This window comes from Carassius auratus, unplaced genomic scaffold, assembly GCF_003368295.1.
Source record: "Carassius auratus strain Wakin unplaced genomic scaffold, ASM336829v1 scaf_tig00215112, whole genome shotgun sequence".
NCBI lineage: Eukaryota > Metazoa > Chordata > Actinopteri > Cypriniformes > Cyprinidae > Carassius > Carassius auratus.
In genome coordinates this window covers 52,501-62,500 of record NW_020527941.1, presented here as the reverse complement: position 1 = coordinate 62,500, position 10,000 = coordinate 52,501, and the positions used below count along the sequence as shown (strand labels likewise).

The 10,000-nt window shown below is 37.1% G+C and overlaps 7 non-coding genes across 7 annotated transcripts; all 7 read left to right on the top strand.

The window, feature by feature from the left end:
• The first annotated feature begins 2,056 nt into the window (after positions 1–2,056).
• Positions 2,057–2,175, top strand: LOC113093647 (5S ribosomal RNA). Its single transcript, XR_003287797.1, has one exon. It is a non-coding gene; the product is annotated as a 5S ribosomal RNA (ribosomal RNA).
• Positions 2,176–2,396: 221 nt separating this feature from the next.
• On the top strand, positions 2,397–2,515 carry LOC113093651 (5S ribosomal RNA). The gene has a single exon (XR_003287801.1). It is a non-coding gene; the product is annotated as a 5S ribosomal RNA (ribosomal RNA).
• A 633-nt stretch (positions 2,516–3,148) lies between these two features.
• Positions 3,149–3,267, top strand: LOC113093686 (5S ribosomal RNA). Its single transcript, XR_003287835.1, has one exon. It is a non-coding gene; the product is annotated as a 5S ribosomal RNA (ribosomal RNA).
• A 783-nt stretch (positions 3,268–4,050) lies between these two features.
• LOC113093597 (5S ribosomal RNA) lies at positions 4,051–4,169 on the top strand. Its single transcript, XR_003287750.1, has one exon. It is a non-coding gene; the product is annotated as a 5S ribosomal RNA (ribosomal RNA).
• A 219-nt stretch (positions 4,170–4,388) lies between these two features.
• LOC113093661 (5S ribosomal RNA) lies at positions 4,389–4,507 on the top strand. The gene has a single exon (XR_003287810.1). It is a non-coding gene; the product is annotated as a 5S ribosomal RNA (ribosomal RNA).
• A 369-nt stretch (positions 4,508–4,876) lies between these two features.
• LOC113093717 (5S ribosomal RNA) lies at positions 4,877–4,995 on the top strand. The gene has a single exon (XR_003287861.1). It is a non-coding gene; the product is annotated as a 5S ribosomal RNA (ribosomal RNA).
• Positions 4,996–5,365: 370 nt separating this feature from the next.
• Positions 5,366–5,484, top strand: LOC113093626 (5S ribosomal RNA). Its single transcript, XR_003287777.1, has one exon. It is a non-coding gene; the product is annotated as a 5S ribosomal RNA (ribosomal RNA).
• The last annotated feature ends 4,516 nt before the right edge of the window (positions 5,485–10,000 follow it).

Below are 10,000 nucleotides of genomic sequence, written 5' to 3'. Positions count from 1 at the left end.
CAACGAGATGGACAAGGACGAATGGATTATAACAAGAGGATTTACTCTAAAGAGGCTACAGTAATTGTTGACATGGCGGATCAGAGAGATGCAAGAGCAGAGGACATTATCAAAGCAGTGAACGAAAGGATTGGAGGAGGAAAGATTCTAGCAGTCAGACCAAGGCAAGTAAAAGAATATGAAATTACACTGATAAACAGGGAGGCGTGCGATGGATTAGATGAAGGATTAATGATAAAAGGAAAACTGTGTGAGATTCGACAACTGAAAACAAGGGAGTATGTGGTTTCTTTCATACATTTGCCAGCCTATATTGAGGACTCTGACATTTTAATTAAATTACAAAATTGGGGCGTAACACCTGTTTCAGACATCATAAGAAGAATGTATCCAGGCACAGACATTGCGGATGGTACAAGGTACCTAAGGGTGAAATTTCCTAAAGAAGTAGTGTCTCTGCCATACAGTACAAAGTTTGATACGGAGGAGGGAACACAGTATTTCAGGATCATGCATGATCGTCAGGTTAAAACCTGTCGATTGTGCATGAATCCGGGACATGTGTTCAAAGACTGTCCAGATTTTAAATGTCATCAGTGCAATGGCCAGGGTCATTACGCAAGGGATTGCGATGCAATTAAGTGCCCGGATTGCAGAAAGGTGATCATAAGATGTGAGTGTTGGATGGAGAATGAAATTCAAAATAAAGAGTCAGAAGGTGTAGGAGGGCGAATGTCAAAAGAAACTGAATTACAAAATGGTGGAGAGAATGAGGAAGAGGATGGTGTGAATAAAGAGGCTATTGTGGAAAATAAGAAGGAATTGGAAGAGAAAAGGCTGGAAGGAGAAATGGACAAAGGAATATTGACATCACAGGAAGTAACACAAGGGGTATTGGAGGAAATGGAGAACCAAGGATTAAAAGAAAAGGAGGAGGAAATGCAAGAGATAACTGAAGAGGAGAAAGAAATGGAATTGGAAGAGAAAAGGCTGGAAGGAGAAATGGACAAAGGAATATTGACATCACAGGAAGTAACACAAGGGGCATTGGAGGAAATGGAGAACCAAGGACTAAAAGAAAAGGAGGAGGAAATGCAAGAGATAACTGAAGAGGAGAAAGGAGTGGACAGAATGGATGATAGAAAGGACAAAAGGGTGACATTAAGAAGGAGAACCCTTAAGGTAATACCAAATGTGAATGTGGCCAGAAAAAAAAGACATTTTAGGGAAAAATACAATAAGGGGAAACATTTGTTTGAGAATAAATTTCAAGTGTTGAGGGAAGATGAGGAGGAGGAGGTAGACTAAGAATACAATGTTTGGTTTAAATTTGTATTATTATTTATTATTATAATGTTTTATACATTGTATCATGGTATGCTAATGCCTTAATTGTATTTCAAAAAGAAAAATGGAGATAAAAGGTTATTTATTGAATGTAAAGTGAAATAAATGTGTTTGGTGTTTAGAGAAATGGCTTTTATCAAACCTGTGGCAAATAATTATTGTTTTTGTTTGTTATGCTTCTGTGGAAAATGTGTACAACGTTTTTAATGAAATATTTTAAATTTGTTAATAAAAAAAAAAAAAAAAAAAAAAAAAAAAAAAAAATCTCGTCTGATCTCGGAAGCTAAGCAGGTTTGGGCCTGGTTAGTACTTGGATGGGAGACCGCCTGGGAATACCAGGTGCTGTAAGCTTTTTGGAAATTTTTCACTTAGTATATAATAATTTGGCAAAAAAATAGAGTCAATGCCCGATCTCTGAATCTTAGCAGGTTTGGGCCTGGTTAGTACATGGATGGGAGACTGCCTGTTAATACCAGGTGCTGTAAGCTTTTTGGACATTTTTCACTTAGTATATAATAATTTTGCCAAAAAATAGAGTCAATGCCCGATCTCTGAATCTTAGCAGGTTTAGGTCTGGTTAGTACTTTGATGAGAGACTGCCTAGGAATACCAGGTGCTTTAAGCTTTTGGGCTTTCTTTCCTACTTATATAATGTACTGGCGATAAGATTGGCTGGTCTTTAAATAGCCCTCTCTTTGCAGCAGACTTCGCTTACGGCCATACCAACCTGGCTATGCCCGATCTCGTCTAATCTCGGAAGCTAAGCAGGTTTGGGCCTGGTTAGTACTTGGATGGGAGACCGCCTGGGAATACCAGGTGCTGTAAGCTTTTTGGACATTTTTCACTTAGTTTATAATAATTTTGCCAAAAAATAGAGTCAATGCCCGATCTCTGAATCTTAGCAGGTTTAGGTCTGGTTAGTACTTTGATGAGAGACTGCCTAGGAATACCAGGTGCTTTAAGCTTTTGGGTTTTCTTTCCTACTTATATAATGTACTGGCGATAAGATTGGCTGGTCTTTAAATAGCCCTCTCTTTGCAGCAGACTTCGCTTACGGCCATACCAACCTGGCTATGCCCGATCTCGTCTGATCTCCGAAGCTAAGCAGGTTTGGGCCTGGTTAGTACTTGGATGGGAGACCGCCTGGGAATACCAGGTGCTGTAAGCTTTTTGGACATTTTTCACTTAGTTTATAATAATTTTGCCAAAAAATAGAGTCAATGCCCGATCTCTGAATCTTAGCAGGTTTAGGTCTGGTTAGTACTTTGATGAGAGACTGCCTAGGAATACCAGGTGCTTTAAGCTTTTGGGTTTTCTTTCCTACTTTCCTACTAGAGTCAATGCCCGACCTCTGAATCTTAGCAGGTTTGGGCCTGGTTAGTACTTGGATGGGAGACCGCCTGGGAATACCAGGTGCTGTAAGCTTTTTGGAAATTTTTCACTTAGTATATAATAATTTTGCCAAAAAATAGAGTCAATGCCCGATCTCTGAATCTTAGCAGGTTTGGGCCTGGTTAGTACATGGATGGGAGACTGCCTGGGAATACCAGGTGCTTTAATCTTTTTGGAAAATTTCACGAATTATATAATAATCTTTCATTAAAAAAAAAAAAAAAAAAAAAAAAAGAGTCAATGCCCGATCTCTGAATCTTAGCAGGTTTAGGTCTGGTTAGTACTTTGATGAGAGACTGCCTAGGAATACCAGGTGCTTTAAGCTTTTGGGTTTTCTTTCCTACTTATATAATGTACTAGCGATAAGATTGGCTGGTCTTTAAATAGCCCTCTCTTTGCAGCAAACTTCGCTTACGGCCATACCAACCTGGCTATGCCCGATCTCGTCTGATCTCCGAAGCTAAGCAGGTTTGGGCTTGGTTAGTACTTGGATGGGAGACCGCCTGGGAATATCAGGTGCTGTAAGCTTTTTGGACATTTTTCACTTAGTATATAATAATTTTGCCAAAAAATAGAGTCAATGCCCGATCTCTGAATATTAGCAGGTTTGGGCCTGGTTAGTACATGGATGGGAGACTGCCTGGGAATACCAGGTGCTTTAATCTTTTTGGAAAATTTCACGAATTATGTAATAATCTTTCATTAAAAAAAAAAAAAAAAAAAAAAAAAAAAAAAGAGTCAATGCCCGATCTCTGAATCTTAGCAGGTTTAGGTCTGGTTAGTACTTTGATGAGAGACTGCCTAGGAATACCAGGTGCTTTAAGCTTTTGGGTTTTCTTTCCTACTTTCCTACTAGAGTCAATGCCCGATCTCTGAATCTTAGCAGGTTTGGGCCTGGTTAGTACTTGGATGGGAGACCGCCTGGGAATACCAGGTGCTGTAAGCTTTTTGGACATTTTTCACTTAGTTTATAATAATTTTGCCAAAAAATAGAGTCAATGCCCGATCTCTGAATATTTGCAGGTTTGGGCCTTGTTAGTACATGGATGGGAGACTGCCTGGGAATACCAGGTGCTTTAATCTTTTTGGAAAATTTCACGAATTATATAATAATCTTTCATTAAAAAAAAAAAAAAGAGTCAATGCCCGATCTCTGAATCTTAGCAGGTTTAGGTCTGGTTAGTACTTTGATGAGAGACTGCCTAGGAATACCAGGTGCTTTAAGCTTTTGGGCTTTCTTTCCTACTTATATAATGTACTGGCGATAAGATTGGCTGCTCTTTAAATAGCCCTATCTTTGCAGCAGACTTCGCTTACGGCCATACCAACCTGGCTATGCCCGATCTCGTCTGATCTCGGAAGCTAAGCAGGTTTGGGCCTGGTTAGTACTTGGATGGGAGACCCCCTGGGAATACCAGGTGCTGTAAGCTATTTGGACATTTTTCACTTAGTTTATAATAATTTTGCCAAAAAATAGTCAATGCCCGATCTCTGAATCTTAGCAGGTTTAGGTCTGGTTAGTACTTTGATGAGAGACTGCCTAGGAATACCAGGTGCTTTAAGCTTTTGGGCTTTCTTTCCTACTTATATAATGTACTGGCGATAAGATTGGCTGCTCTTTAAATAGCCCTCTCTTTGCAGCAGACTTCGCTTACAGCCATACCAACCTGGCTATGCCCGATCTCGTCTGATCTCGGAAGCTAAGCAGGTTTCGGCCTGGTTAGTACTTGGATGGGAGACCGCCTGGGAATACCAGGTGCTGTAAGCTTTTTGGACATTTTTCACTTAGTATATAATAATTTTGCCAAAAAATAGAGTCAATGCCCGATCTCTGAATATTTGCAGGTTTGGGCCTGGTTAGTACATGGATGGGAGACTGCCTGGGAATACCAGGTGCTTTAATCTTTTTGGAAAATTTCACGAATTATATAATAATCTTTCATTAAAAAAAATAAAAAAAAAGAGTCAATGCCCGATCTCTGAATATTTGCAGGTTTGGGCCTGGTTAGTACTTTGATGAGAGACTGCCTTGGAATACCAGGTGCTTTAAGCTTTTGGGCTTTCTTTCCTACTTATATAATGTACTGGCGATAAGATTGGCTGCTCTTTAAATAGCCCTCTCTTTGCAGCAGACTTCGCTTACGGCCATACCAACCTGGCTATGCCCGATCTCGTCTGATCTCGGAAGCTAAGCAGGTTTGGGCCTGGTTAGTACTTGGATGGGAGACCGCCTGGGAATACCAGGTGCTGTAAGCTTTTTGGACATTTTTCACTTAGTATATAATAATTTTGCCAAAAAATAGAGTCAATGCCCGATCTCTGAATATTTGCAGGTTTGGGCCTGGTTAGTACATGGATGGGAGACTGCCTGGGGATACCAGGTGCTTTAATCTTTTTGGAAAATTTCACGAATTATATAATAATCTTTCATTAAAAAAAAAAAAAAAAAAAGAGTCAATGCCCGATCTCTGAATCTTAGCAGGTTTAGGTCTGGTTAGTACTTTGATGAGAGACTGCCTAGGAATACCAGGTGCTTTAAGCTTTTGGGCTTTCTTTCCTACTTATATAATGTACTGGCGATAAGATTGGCTGCTCTTTAAATAGCCCTCTCTTTGCAGCAGACTTCGCTTACGGCCATACCAACCTGGCTATGCCCGATCTCGTCTGATCTCGGAAGCTAAGCAGGTTTGGGCCTGGTTAGTACTTGGATGGTAGACCGCCTGGGAATACCAGGTGCTGTAAGCTTTTTGGAAATTTTTCACTTAGTATATAATAATTTTGCCAAAAAATAGAGTCAATGCCAGATCTCTGAATATTAGCAGGTTTGGGCCTGGTTAGTACATGGATGGGAGACTGCCTGGGAATACCAGGTGCTTTAAACTTTTTGGAAAATTTCACAAATTATATAATAATCTTGCAAAAAAATAAAAAGAGTCAATGCCCAATCTCTGAATCTTAGCAGGCTTAGGTCTGTTTAGTACTTGGATGAGAGACCGGCTAGGAATACCAGGTGCTTTAAGCTTTTGGGTTTTCTTTCCTACTTAGATAATGTACTGGCGATTAGATTGGCTGATCTCTAAATAGCCCTCTCTTTGCGGCAGTCTTCGCTTACGGCCATACCACCCTGAGCACCTGTGATTGTTGGTACATTCCAGGAAGTAAGAGGTGGCAGTAGGGAGAGAAAGGCTCTCCCATGTGTTTGTTTTGGTTTGTCTTATATTATATTGTATTTAGTTAAATATTTATTTTTTTCTTGGTTTGTTTTATTATTTTTTAGGGCCCTGAGCAGAATTTACTGCTTAGGGCCAAAGGAGCTTTAAAGCTCTTAAAGTTTTGATTATGGAGGAACAACATGGCAATGGCAAAGACGTGGCTGAGGAAAAAAGCAACAGTAAAGAACTTCAAAAAGATACTGGAGAAAGTATAAAGCAAAGGAAATCAACAGAGACAAGTGAGGTGAGAAGAAAAAGGAATGAGATGAAAGATAATGAACAACAAAAGCATTACTCAAAGGAGGCCACAGTGATTGTTAATGCTACAGAAGTAAGAGATCGAAGGGTGGAGGAAGTGATAAAAGCGGTGATTGAAAAAGTTGGACTGAGTAAAGTGTTAGCGGTAAGACCAAGATTAAATATGTATGAGTATGAGGTAACCGTAATGGATGAAGAAGCATGTGAAGTTTTAAAGGAAGGATTAACAGTGAAAGGAATTGTGTGTGAAGTGAGGAATCTTCAAGAAAGAGAGTGTGTTGTTTCATTCATGCACTTACCAGCTTATATAACAGATGAAGAAATAATGGCAAAATTGCGAACATGGGGAGTTAAAGTTACATCTGCAATAAGAAGAAGGTACTATCCAGACACTACAATTACAGATGGAACAAGATATGTCCGTGTGAAATTCCCTAAGGAGGTGTTATCACTGCCTTACAGCACGAGATTTGATACTGCAGAGGGAGTGCAATATTTTAGGATCATACATGATCGTCAAATGAAGATCTGTAGATTGTGTATGAAACCGGGACACATTTTGAAGGACTGTCCAGACTTTTCCTGTCGAGATTGTGGAGAAAAGGGACATTTTTCGAGGGAATGTGATGCTGTAAGATGCCCGGAGTGTCGTAAAGTACTGGTGAAATGTGAATGCTGGATAGAGGAGGATGCTGAAACGGATAAAGACTATGAGCAAGTGGATGAAATGGAGAAATCACAGGATGTGGACGACGCAAAGGAGGATGAACAAACAGAACAGACTGAGGAAGAAGATGAGAATTAAATAGGAGAAGATGCAGAGGAGGAACAGAAGTACTGTGAAATGGAAAAAGAGCAAGAAGAAGAAGGATATGGAATACAAACGGAAATCTTGAAACAAACAAGAGAGGAGGAAAAGGAAAGGCAGGAAATGCAAATGACAGAGAAAGCAACACTAGGGAGAAAAGAAGACAACAAAAATGACTGGGAAAAGGTTACAATAACAAGAAGAAGACAACTAAAGGTAAAACCAAATTTAGAGAATGTACAAAACAGACATATAATTAAAAAAAAAGAACTGAAAGAGAAAGTATTTAAAAAAAGAGACTATGGTGAAAATAGTTTTGAGGTATTAATGCAACTGGGAAAAGTTGATGAATGTTCAGAATAATATGTACTTTGCTATGTATTATGTTCTTGAAAATTGCAACACTTAATGTAAGAGGGTTACTAGAAAAAGGGAAATTTGAAAAGTTGAAACTTTTGTGTAGTAGATCAAATGTTTTAGTGGTTCAAGAAACAAATTGGAGGGATGAAGTAATGGAAAGTTTAAAAAAAAATGGAAAGGTGATATATTTTATAGTAATGGTGATGGGAGGCTAGGTAGGGGAGTAGCATTTTTAATTAAAAAGGGCGTGTGTGAAAAAGCACAAGTGGTTTATGATGATAAGCAAGGAAAGTGTTTGATAGTGAAAATGATGGAGGGGGAGACAGATATAGTTCTGTGTAATATTCATGCTCCTGTGGTAGAAAAAGAAAAGGTGTTATTTTTTAAGAAACTAAAAGATATTATTGTGAAATGGGAGAATATTTTAATTATGGGGGATTTTAACACTACGTTTAGCAAGATGGATATTGCAGATGGGATGGTTTTTAAATCTGATAGTGGAAGGAAGGAATTAAAAAGTCTAATGGAAGAAAATAACTTTGTGGACGTTTGGAGAGAAAGAAACGAGGGGATACGAGAATTCTCAAGGCAACAGGCATTGAAGAATTTTATATGCAGAAGTAGAATAGATTTCTTGATAAGTAAAAGGGAAATGTTGAAGATAATAGATACTATATATTACAAGGAAACAATGTTAAGTGATCATAAAGTTGTATGTATACAAGTTGATATGAATAATTTTAAAAGAGGGCCGGGAATATGGATGTTAAATACTGAGATTTTAAAAGATGAGAATTTTAAGGAACAAATAGAGGTATTAATAAAAAAGGAAAAAGGAAATCAGATGTATAAGGATGAAAAGAGAATTTGGTGGGATAATTTAAAATATGACATTGGAAAATGTGCAAGAGAACAGTAAAATAATACAGAAAATTAAAAAAAGAAAAGAAAAAGAAATAAGATTAGAATTAAGAGATGAGCTAAGTAAGGAGGTTGTCAACTTACAGAAAACTGTAATGTTGGAGGAAAAAATAAAGGATATAGAAGACAAAAAATATAAAGGAGCAATGATAAGAAGTAAAGCAAAATACTTAGTGGAAGGTGAAAAATGTACAAGGTTCTTTTTTAATATGGAAAAAACAGACAGAGAGCAGGAATGATTAAAGAATTAATAGGAAAAGGAGGAGGAAAGGTAAAAGAAAAAGAAGAAGTTTTAAAAGAAATAAAAGATTATTATGAAAATTTGTTTAAAAGGGAAGGAGTGGGTAGAGAAGAAATTGAATTTTTGGTAGGGAAAATCAAAATAAAGATAGATAATGGTGATAAAAATGTATGTGAAAGGGGAATTGAAAAAGAAGAAATAGATGAAGCAATCATGCAGTTAAATAATGGTAAAAGTCCAGGAAAAGATGGTCTTCCAAGTGAATTTTATAAGGTTTTTAAAAATGTAATGACACCAATTTTAAAAGATGTGTATGACGAAATTTTTAAAAAGGAAAAAACCAGTTATTTTATGGGGATAGGATTAGTAAAATTAATTTATAAAAGAAAAGGGGACATTGCAGATCTTAAAAATTATAGACCAATAACTATGTTAAATACAGATTTTAAAATATTATCAAAGATTTTAGCTAACAGATTGAAGAAAATTTTACCAAATATAATACAAACAAACCAGGCTTATGCAATACCAGGAAGAGATATTACAGATACTATTAGTAGTATAAGAGATGTTGTAAGTTACATGATCTCTGAAAAAAAAGTGGATATGTAATAAGTCTTGATTTAGAAAAGGCCTTTGACCGTGTTGAACATGAGTATTTGTTTAGAATTTTACAACAGTTTGGTTTTGGTGAAAATTTTATTAAGTGGTTGAAGATTTTATATAAAGATTCAAAAAGTCAAGTAAAGTGCAATGGTTTTTTAACAGAGACCTTTAATTTAACTAGATCTATTAGACAAGGTTGTCCATTATCAGCTTTGCTGTACAGTTTAGTGGCAGAGGCATTAGGGTTGGCAATAACGGAAGAGAAAGAAATTAGAGGAATAGACACAGAAGAAAATAGAGAGTTGCAGAAAGTATATCAATATGCAGATGATACGACTATAATAGTGCAAGATGTGGCTAGTGTAGTTAAAGCAATGGACATAATAGAAAAATACTGTAAAGGTTCTGGAGCTAAGATAAATCAACAAAAAACGGTTATTATGAGTATAGGAAAAATTGAAAAAATTCAAAAATTTTATCCATTTAAAGAAGAAGAGAGCTTGAAGATTTTGGGTGTGAGGATTGGGAAAAATGAGAAAATGGTGAGAGATTTGATGTGGGATGAAGTGGTGGGTGAAATGGAAAGAGTGTTAAATTATTGGAAACAAAGGGAATTAACTTTAAGAGGGAAGGTTTTGGTTATAAATGCATTAATGATGGCAAAAATGTGGTATGTTTTGGGTGTGATACCCATGCCTATGGGAATTAGTAAAAGATTAAAAAAAGATGTTTTAAATTTTCTCTGGGGCTCTAAGCCATCAAGGATTTCTTATAATACAATAATAGGGGCCATAGAAGAAGGTGGGTTAGGGCTGCAAGATCCAGAATTAAAAAAAAAGAGCTTTAGAGTTAAAA